We start from the raw sequence: 10283 nt of genomic DNA, 5'->3' as shown, positions 1-10283 counted from the left end.
AGAATTCAACACTGTTCGAATATTGTGACCCTATCTTATCCAATTTTATTATTAACATAAGTTAGTTCAGGAACTTCTATAAAGCAGTTCAAATCCTTGATGAATATCTACATCTACATATAGCCATACATACACACACACACACATACATGCATCTACATCTAGACAGGCATAAATGCATGTACATACATCACAGATAGATGATAGATAAGTAATAGGTACATACATAATAGATAAATGAATAATAGATGATAGTTTGATAGATGATATAATAGATACATAATAGCTATATGAATGCATGATAGATAAACAGATGATAGCTGGGTAGATAGGTAGAGAATAGATGAATGGATAGATAGATGATGAATAATATATAGATAGAAAGATAGATAACAGATGAATTGGTGGATGGAAGATAGATGGATAGATGAAATGAATATATAACAGATAGCTTGATAGATGGAGGAGAGAGATAGATACATAGATGATAGGTAGATAGATAATAGATAAAGAAATACATGATAGAATAGATACACAATAGCTAGATGGATAGATGATAGACAGTAAATAGATAAATAGATGATTGGTAAATAGGTACATAATAATAGGTAAGTAGAGAATAGATAAGTGGATGGATAGATGAATAGATGATACATAGAAAGATAAATAGTAGATGAATGGATGGATGAAAGATGGATAGATAGGTAGATAGAATAAATATATAATAGCTTGATAGATGAATGATAATAGATAGGTAGACAGATGATAGATAAATGGTAAATAATAGATGAACGAATGGATGATAGAACAGTTACATAATAGCTAGATGGATGGATGATAGGTAGCAGATAAATAAATAAATGATAAGTAGGCAGATAGATAGATGATAGGCAGTTAGGTAGATAATAGATTAATGGATAGATAGATGAATGAATCATACCTAGAAAGATGGATAGATAATAGATGAATGGATGATAAAAGGTAGATAGATAAATAATAGATGAGACATAGATAGATAGATGATAGATAGATATCCATTAAAATGCAATGTCTTGTGCCAAATACTTAATGCAAAGCAGTGAAGGAGACAAAAGCGTCTTCTTGTTGGACTTCTGGGCTCTGTGTATATCAGAGATTCTCTAAATTATGGGAGGGGGTGACTCAATTTCATATTGACTCCTCATATGCTGATGCCTCCAACTCTCCACTCAAATTCATCCACCTATCTGCCTACCATCTACCTAACCACTTATCATCTATCTATTTATCTATCTACTCTCTATCATCCGTCTAGCCATTAGGTCTCTATTCTGTCTATCTATAATCCATTTAGATGTGTGAGACAAGGGAAAAGGGAAGAAGATAGCAATGGTAAGCCCAACAAAACTCAGTGAGAGCATGTTTGCAACAGTGGATGCCATTTATAAGTAATTTTTTACTTTATTTTACTAAATAAGCGAATGCATGAAAACCACAGGTTGCTGAGGCAAGGCAGGTAACAGAAGGAAAGGGTAGCCTGCTCAGAAAGAAAAGGTAGACAAAAAAAAGGGGGGGCTGCAGGACACCCAGAGATAAACTGGTCAAGAGGCACTTGTCCTTAGGAACCAAGAAACACTCATTAGTTCATTCTACGATGACTGTTTCTCTAGCAAGTGGAGAGACAGTCATCTGATCGCCTGAACATGGCCCCAGCAGCTAGGTCAGCTCTGGGTCAAGTTACCAGTTGGGCCAAAGTTCCCAGAATGTCTACCTCGTCCTTTTTGGGGACAGCCGGTTCCTCCATGCCAAGCCTGTTCCTGCAGTTCTAAGTCTCCAAATAGCCACTCATCTCTCCTCCCAGGCACGTGTCATCCTATACACACCTGCTGTCTTTCTTTTTTCTTTTTGAGACAGAGTCTAGCTGTGTCATCAGGCTGGAGTGCAGTTGCACGATCTTGACTCACAGTGGCCTCTGCCATCCAGATTCAAGTGATTCTCCTGCCTCAGCCCCCTGAGAAGCTGGGATTACAGGTGCGCACCACCACACCAGGCTAATTTTTGGGGGGGATTTTTAATAGAGATGGAGTTTCGCCATGTTGGCCAAGCTGGTCTTGAACTCCTGACCTCAGGTGATCCACCCACCTCTGCCTCCGAAAGTACTGGGAGTACAGGCATGAGCCACCATGCCAGCCCACACCTGCCTTCTGAGGCATTGAAGATGCACCGTTCCCTATACGTATTAGGGTTGCAGGATTAAATATAAGATTTTGATTTAACTTAGGTTTGAAGATACATAATTATTTTAAAATATATATTGTAAGTATATCCTACATATTTAATAAGTCATACTAAAAATGATCCATCATTAATCTGAAACTCGCTTTTAATTGGACATTTTGTATTTTCGTTTGCTATACCTGACAATCCTAATACAGAACATTTTCATTTTGAGAAGTAAAAGATATGTGAATTGCTCTGACTCCAAATATCTGCCCCTTTAGCATCTATGTATGTGTGTGTGTGTATGTATGTATGTATATATGTGTGTGTGTGTGTGTCTATCCATCTAGCTATCGTGTATCTATTCTATCATGTATTTCTTTATCTACTATCTACCTATCATCTATCTATCTATCCATTATCTATCTACCTATCATCTATCTATGTATCTATCTAACACATCCATCTATCAGGCTGTTATATATTTATTCCATCTATTCATCTATCTTCCATCCATCCAATTCGTCTGTTATCTATCTATCTTTCTATTTATATATCATCCATCATCTATTTATCCATTCATCTATCTATTCTCTAGCTCTCTACCTATCATCTGTTTTTCTATCATGCATTCATATAGCTACTATGTATCGTTATATCATCTGTGTAACTATCTGTCATCTATCTATTATCCATTTATTTATCTATTATCTATTACTTATCTATCATCTGCCTTTAATGTATGTGCATGCGTTCATGCCTATCTAGATGTAGATGCATGTATGTATGTGTGTGTGTATGTAGATGTAGATATTCATTAAGGATTTGAACTGCTTTAAAGAAGTGTGTGAACCAACTTATGTGAATAATAAAATTGGATAAGGTAGGGTCACAATATTTGAACAGTACATATTACTGGGACGATTTTCCTGTTTTCTTCAAATCCCACCTTGTTAGGAACTGCTAATAAGGTCAAGTCAGGTTCTTGAGTTTTAGCCATGAGCTGCGTCTTCCTCCTTCCCTGGGTCAGAAGATTCACAGATGAACCCTTGTGCCCACAGGAAACAGAAGCTTTTATTTGAAAGTAGAAATGCAGACAGAATGTATTTTTAGAAATTCATCAACATATGGGATGCTAAAGTATTAATCTTATCCTCCTTTGATCACTTTCAGTCTCATGCTTTCTGGGTGTTTTTAGAACATATTTCTTCGCATTTGCAAACTATTATATGACTCACATTTGGGAAATAAAAGTGACATTAATTCAAAAGATTCAAACTTCTTCATTTTGACTCTGGAGTCAGAAGTAACCTTTGATGATCTACAAACCCTCTGGATCTTTAATCCAACTATATACCAAAGGGGAAAAAATTGGCATTTTTAAAGATGTTTTTATTTGAACTCTTCTTATAGAAGAAAAATCTGCAATTATTTTACTATAACAGAATATACCATCAGTGCAAAGCATAAAGCATTTTAACTGAGTATGCAAATGCTGCATGGTTATTCCAAAGGGAAGAGAGGTGAATGGAAAAGAAGATAAACATGATTTATAGTATGTCAGTGCCTAAGACTGTTATCTTCTTAAAGTACCCACTAAAGAAGAGGAACTGTATCTGCTTACATAATTTTAGCAAAGACCTTGAAAACTGCAACAATTTAGAGCAAATGAATATTTGAGCTGTCATTAAGCAGGTAGATTGAAAGAAGAAAATCGTGGTGCTTAAACACGAATATTATGATCAGAAGCGTTAAGATTGAATGAAGCACATGGCAAGCAGCCATTATTCTGCTGCTTTTTCTAGGAAGAAAAATGCTAAAATAAGGAAGCCAATTTCCAAAATAAAAAAATAAAGCCTTCGCTGGAAGAATGTCTCCATTTTTCTTTATTCTTTCTGAGCTATGCCTACTCTTCCAGTTACTGGTCATTTGGGAATCTGTGGTTGCAAATTGTTAACATATAATTTCTTTCTAAGATACCACATGGTGCCCCTGGAATTAGAGTAGATGTTCTTTGGGGGCTTAGCTTTGGTTTAGAATTAACAGCAACAACAAAAAATGATGAGCAGGCGGAGGATTTACTTTAAAGGAGGTTTAAGATTCCTTTTTGGCTCCAGATTTATCCAGCATTAAATTAAAGGCCTATGAGAGCAAGTAGCCACTAAATAAATCTTTTTTCAAACATTAAGTGTGTATGTCATATTTAGGCATATGAAGGGTTTCTGAGGTGAATGTGTTTCATGGACGGATTGCCTGGGAAGGGCGTCCTAATATAAAATTGGTACTTTCTAATTTCGGTATGTATGGCTTTATTCATAAAGAAAAAGCAAACTAGAAAGATATGAGACATCACCCACAACCAACGCTTCAGAAACTTCAGTGTACATATGGATCTTGTTAAAATGAAGATTCTGGTGTGGCAGGCTGGGGCTGGGACCTGAAATTCTGCATTTCCTACAGCTCCCAGGTGATGCTGATACTATGAGCCCATGGACCACACTGAGGGGCCATGCCCCAGCCCACCGCATGTAAGTCACAATCTCTGGGAGCAGAACCTGGCACTCTTCAACTCTCCAGGGGATGCCACCATGCAGTCAGGATTCCAAAGCATGAATGTACACTCATAGCTGGGTTTTCCAGAAAAGAATAAAACCTAAAATCCCTTAGAGTTGTCCAAGTTCATGTTACAAGATAGCAGCATCGTGAAAACTGCAGGCTACTTCCCTGATCTCTAGGTCTTGGTAGCTGATACTTTATTACTCTAATGCGAGGGACCTCAAACCCCCAGGCCATGGACCAGTAGCGGTCTCTCCATCATAGTTCCTCCTTTTACTAACATCACGGCTGCAGGATGCCCTCTTACCATTTAAAAAGTGACATCATACCAAAGGAGGTGGCTGGGCACAGTGGCTCATGCCTGTAATCCCAGCACTTTGAGTGGCCGAGTGGACCAGTCCTGGCCCATGGCCTGTTAGGAACTGGGCTGCACAGCAGGGGGTGAGCAGCAGGTGAGCGAAGTTTCATCTGTATTTACAGCCATTTCCCATTGCTCCTTACTGCCTGAGCTCTGCCTCCTGTCAGATCAGCAGCGGCATTTGATTCTCATAGCTGCGTGAACCCTATTGTGAACTATGCATGTGAGGGATCTAGGTTGTGCACTCCTTATGAGAATCTAATGCCTGATGATCTGTCACTGTCTCCCATCACCTCCAGATACGACCGTCTAGTTGTGGGAAAACAAGCTCCGGGCTCCCACTGATACTACATGATGGTGAGTTGTAGAATTATTTCATTATATATTACAATGTAATTATTATAAAAATAAAGTGCACAATAAATCTAATGCATTTGAGTCATCCCAAAACCACCCCCTCCCCGATGTCAGTGGAAAAGTTTTCTTCCACAAAATCAGTCCCTGGTGCCAAAAAGATTGGGGACCACTGCTCTAGTATATATGGTATGAAGAACTTTAATTGATTAAAAACAATTAAGTGCTAACAGTGAAGAGAGTATGAATACAAGAATAAAGGGAAATTAAATTACAAAAAATATTTTTTCCATCCCTCCTTTGGTTTTTGGGATTTTGTGTTTTGTTTTGTTTTGTTTTTTGAGACAAGGTCTCACTCCACTGCCCGGATTGGAGCGCAGTGGTGCGATCTCGGCTCACTGCAACCTCTGCCTCCTGGGCTGAAGCAATTCTCCTGCCTCAGCCTCCAGAGTAGCTGGGACTACAGGCACATGCCACCACACCCAGCTAATTTTTGTATTTTTTGTGGGGTTTCACCATGTTACCCAAACTGGTCTGGAACTCCTAAGGTCAAGCAATCTGCCCACCTCGGCCCCCCGAAGTGCTGGGATTCCAGGCATGAGCCACCACGCCCAGTTCCCTCCTTTGGTTTGATGTCACTTTTTAAATGGTAAGAGGGTATGCTGCAGCTGTGATGTTAGTAAAAGGAGGAACTATGATGGAGAGGTAGAAAGTGACAGGGAAAGTGGACGAGGAGAGAAGAGAGACAGATCAGATGGTGAAGATTTGGTCAGGAATTCCTTGGTCTCGAGTTTGTAAAAGAGACTGCCCTGGAAAAGACAGATCGCCGTGGTGTCAACATCTTGCATTCTTTCTCCCACCCACTGGCATCTCCTGACATGCCCACTCAACTTCATTAAAAGGCGCAGTGGCTGACACCTGTAATCCCAGCACTTTGGGAGGCCGAGGTGGGCGGGTCACCTGAGGTTGGGAGTTCAAGACCAGCCTGACCAACATGGAGAAATCCTGTCTCTACTAAAAATGCAAAATTAGCTGGATATGGTGGCACATGCCTGTAACAGCTCCCAGCTATTCGGGAGGCTGAGGCAGGAGAATCACTTGAATCAGGGAGGTGAAGGTTGCGGTGAGCTGAGATCGCGCCATTTGTACTCCAGCCTGGGCAACGAGAGCAAAACTCCATCTCAAAAAAAAAAAAAAAAAAAAAAAAAAAAAAAAAAAAGCACTATCGGTGTTAAATGTTGCCCACACCACAAAAGGACTTTCTTAAAGAGCCGTTGACACGTTGCCTGAAGTCCTATTGACAGAAAGCAGACAACACGGTCAGCCTGAACAATTATTCCTTTTGAAGGCAGCTCCAAAAGACAGGCTCTTCTCTCTGCTCAGAGCTTTGGAAAGAAAAAATCCCAGCCAGGACTAAAGAGAAAAGTGCTTGCAAGATCAACCTACATCGTCCTGTCACAAATAAGCACAGCAGGGAATATACAGGAGTGTCCAAATTGCTGCCCTTCTGAGATTTTTATTTCTTCAAAATGACAAGGCATTCAGCAAAACATGAGAAACAGGTTTGCACAGATTGTCTTGTGGGAAAATCTTACTTTGAGGCATATCCTTTTGGCAACTTTGTGGAAACCACCAGTGAAACATGTCTGGAGGGAAGTCATTGATTCTACATCGAGAAGATGCTATGCAGTGGAACCTCCTACAACCCCACTTCTGGTTTCAGTTGGCATAAAATAGCAAGGGTTGTTCCTATATTTCTTGCCCTAATATGCTTTAGAGTATTTCTTATTTGAAGGGATCATCATTTTACTTTAGTTATATTTTTCTGATAGGAGAAAGATTAAATAGAAAAAAATGCTAAATTCACAAGAGCAAAGACATGGAATCAACCTAGGTGCCCATCCACAGTAGACTGGCTAAAGAAAATGCACATATACACCATGGTGCATATATACCATGTCATACTATACAGCCATAAAAAAGAAGAAAATAATGTTCTTTGCAGCAACATGGATGCAGCCATTATCCTAAGTGAATTAACGCAGAAACAGAAAATGAAATACCACATGTTCTCATTCATAGGTAGAAGCTAAACATTGGGTACTCATGGATATAAAGATGGGAACAACAGACACTGGGGACTACTAGTGCAGGGAGGGAGATGGAGGGCAAGGGTTGAAAAACTACCTATTGGGTGCTGTGCTCACTACATCAGTGAGGGGATCAGTCATACCCCAAACTTCAGCATTGCACAATACGCCCATGCAAAAAATCTGCACGTGTACCCCCTGAATCTCAAATAAAAATTGAAATTAGCACAAAAATAAAACTTTTTAAAAAGGAAACACTAAAAAAGAAAAAAACTGTAGCAAAAATGTTTCTGTTATACAGAAAAAAAGACACATTTATTTACGTTTTGAAAGGACTCCAAGATCCTGAATGAAGAAGGAAAAAGAAAACACCACCCACATATAATGATCATACTCTGTCCTGAAATATTCTGTTGGGTAGAGTAGCAGTTAAGAACTCACACTCATAGCCAGATCCCTGCGTCTAGAGTCCAGCTCCCATTTGGATAATTATATGAGCTCTGACTCACTGGTTTAAGAAAGATAATGTCTGCAAAGCAATTAGCAATCAGCCCAGCACACAAAAAGCATTCAGTAAATATTATCGTGATGATTGTATATACTTTTTATTTCTTTACAACAGAGAAGTTCGTTCTCTGCTGCCTTTCTCATTACTTACACGTGTTAAGTGTTGGTTTTACTTTGATCTATTCCAGACATACCATCCACTGACAAGGTGCCAAAGCCATAAGATAATTTAAGACTCATATGAGGAGGAAGGTAGGGGCATCCAGAGGTGAAAATACCCCCAGGGCATTGTAAGATAACACGTGCAAATAATAATAATAGTTGTTATTATTACCAGCAATGTGAAGACTAGGAAATAATGATTTATGATTAACCATTGGTCCTGCCAAGAATGATCTCAGCAAGCAGTATTTTAGGTAAATAATGTGTGGCAGGTTCTTAGGTTAATATAACCATTGAAATTTTAAAAACCCAATTCATGAGGCAGGAGTTCATTTCCCTTGTTATACAACAGAGTTGTGCGTTGGCTTTGTGGTCAAAAACCTTCAGTAAGCTATGCCAGCCTGTGCTATCTGCATGAACCCAGCGAATTCCTTGCCAGTCTTAACTCCCCGTCTAGACATGGAGATAGTCTCCTGATTAGATATCCAGTAGGGAAGCTTTGTAAGAATGCCATCAGCAGACCTAGGGCACCAGAGGATGCCTGCCATATCTTGCCTCCAATAAACATTGTAGACTAACTTTGAAGCAGAAAACATCATTACATTACAGAGACATTACATTTGGCATCTAAAATGTCACACCTCCTTCAAACATTGAGGTGTATGTGTGTCTGTGTGTGTGTGTGTGTGTGTGTGTTGTCCCATTAGTGTGTTCTGTTGGTCTGACCCTAATAATCACTTCACTATATATCGATCATTGAGTATATTTTTACAAAATGTAATCATCCGTAGCCATTGAACCTGATTGAGTTTGCTTTTTTTTTTCTGATGCTCTAAAAACACTATCCTTTTTGTACTCCATTTTCCTTGTGTTTTAAAAGGGTTCCTGACTTACGAGTTTCTGTAACCATAACCATGGATTCTCCCTTCCCTTTCCACCAGTCTTTGATTGCTGTGGCTGGAGTATTTGTCCTCTCCAAAAGTCAAGTGGAGATGGGCACAGTGGCTTATGCCTGGAATCCCGGCAATTTGGGAGGCTGAGGCGGGAGGATTGCTTGAGACCAGGAGTTTGAGACCAGCCTGGCCAACATAGCGAGCCTTCATCTCCACAAAATATAAAATAAAAAATTAACCATGTGTGGTGGTGTGCACCTATAATCCCAGCTAGTCAGTAGGTTGAGATGAGAAGATGGCTTGAACCCAGGAGTTCAAGGCTGCAGTGAGCTGTGATTGCACCGCTGCACTCCAGCCTGGGTCAGGGAGCAAGACTGTCTCTATTAAGAAACAAAACACCAAAACAAACAAACAAACAAAACTCTTGTTGAAACTTAATCACCAGTGTGGCAGTATTGAGAGGTGGAACCTTTAACAGGTGGTTGAGTCATGAGGACTTTGCCCTCCTAAATAGATTAAGCCATCCATGTATTAATGGGTTAATAGATTAATGGGTTTTCCCAGGAGTGGGACTGGTGACTTTTTAAAAAAAGGAAGAGAGACCTGAACTAGCACCCTCAGCCCTCTCACCATATTATGCCCTGCACTGCCCCAGGGTCTCTGCAGAGTCCCCACCAGCAAGAAGGCCCTCAACAGATGCCACTCCTCAGTCTTGGACTTCACAGCCCCATAACTTTAAGAAGTAAATTCTTTTTTCTTATAAATTGCTTAGTTTCAGGTATTCTATTATAAGTAACAGAAAATGGACTAAGACACCAATAGAAATCCAATTTTTCATAATTTTTATACTTACTTCTTTTTAACACAGTTGTTATCATGTGAATCCAGCAGTGTCACTCTGAGCCAGCATTCTCTGTAATGTTATTGTACACCCTCTTATTGGACCTTTTTTTTTCCTTAATAGAGATGGGAATCTCAGTCTGTCGCCCAGGCTGGGGTGCAGTGGCACAAACATAGCTCACTGCAACCTCAAACTACTGCACTCAAGCAATCTTCCCGCATTAGCCTCCTGAGGTGCTAGGACTACAGGTACATGCCACCACACCTGGCTAATTTTTTAAAATTCTTTTTAATTTTTGTGCAGATAAAGTCTTTCTGTGTTGT

This window comes from Macaca nemestrina, chromosome X (assembly GCF_043159975.1).
Source record: "Macaca nemestrina isolate mMacNem1 chromosome X, mMacNem.hap1, whole genome shotgun sequence".
Lineage (NCBI taxonomy): Eukaryota > Metazoa > Chordata > Mammalia > Primates > Cercopithecidae > Macaca > Macaca nemestrina.
The sequence above is the reverse complement of the archived record's forward strand: the minus strand, read 5'-3'. Positions refer to the sequence as shown.